Below are 811 nucleotides of genomic sequence, written 5' to 3'. Positions count from 1 at the left end.
CGCTTTACACTTCTCTTCATCCGAAATATGTAAAGTGTCATGAGAGTCTTTAATGTCCGGAACAATGTTAGATGACCGTTTCAGAACCATTTTTGCAAAATTTGAGAACCTGCTAGGCCCTTTTTCTTTGAGCATAGAAATTTCCAAATTACTACGGTATTTATAGAGTTTTTTCCGGAATCTTTTTGATATTTTGACATAGGTGACGTAATCGGCTTTTGATCGGGATTTGACTGCCTGAGACCAGCTATATTCCACTAATTTTTGGAAAGATTCTAAATACTCTGGAAGGTTACCCATTCCCAGGCGCGAACTTGCCCAAGGTACTGACTGAGCAAAGACGTACTTCAAATACGTAATAAAATTATTGTATTTATCGTTTACATCCGAAACACCAAAAATTAGAGTCCAATCTACATTACTGAGCATTTGTGATAGAGTACCGTAACAGATGTTCTTATAATCCGGATAGCTGATGGATGGAGAAGGGGGTTTATAGAGAAGGTCATACTTGAATTCTATCTTTGAGTGGTCGCTGCGACCAATAGGAGCTGAGACGGTTACGTTTTGAATTGGGAAGTTTGAGAATACGAGATCAAGAATATTAGCCCCCTGGTGGGGTTCCTTACATACTGGATCAGATGATTATCATGACAGAAACTAATAATTTGTGTGGCTAGTTGGGCATTACTGTGGGGTGGGTCGGAGAGCCAGTCTATTTCTCTACAATTAAACTCGGGCCCATCATTTTCTTATGCATTATTTGTTGAATCTTTTGATAATAAATTTGTTAATTTTGATTTAAAAAATG

Source organism: Caenorhabditis remanei, chromosome IV (assembly GCF_010183535.1).
Source record: "Caenorhabditis remanei strain PX506 chromosome IV, whole genome shotgun sequence".
Taxonomy (NCBI): domain Eukaryota; kingdom Metazoa; phylum Nematoda; class Chromadorea; order Rhabditida; family Rhabditidae; genus Caenorhabditis; species Caenorhabditis remanei.
The sequence above is the reverse complement of the archived record's forward strand: the minus strand, read 5'-3'. Positions refer to the sequence as shown.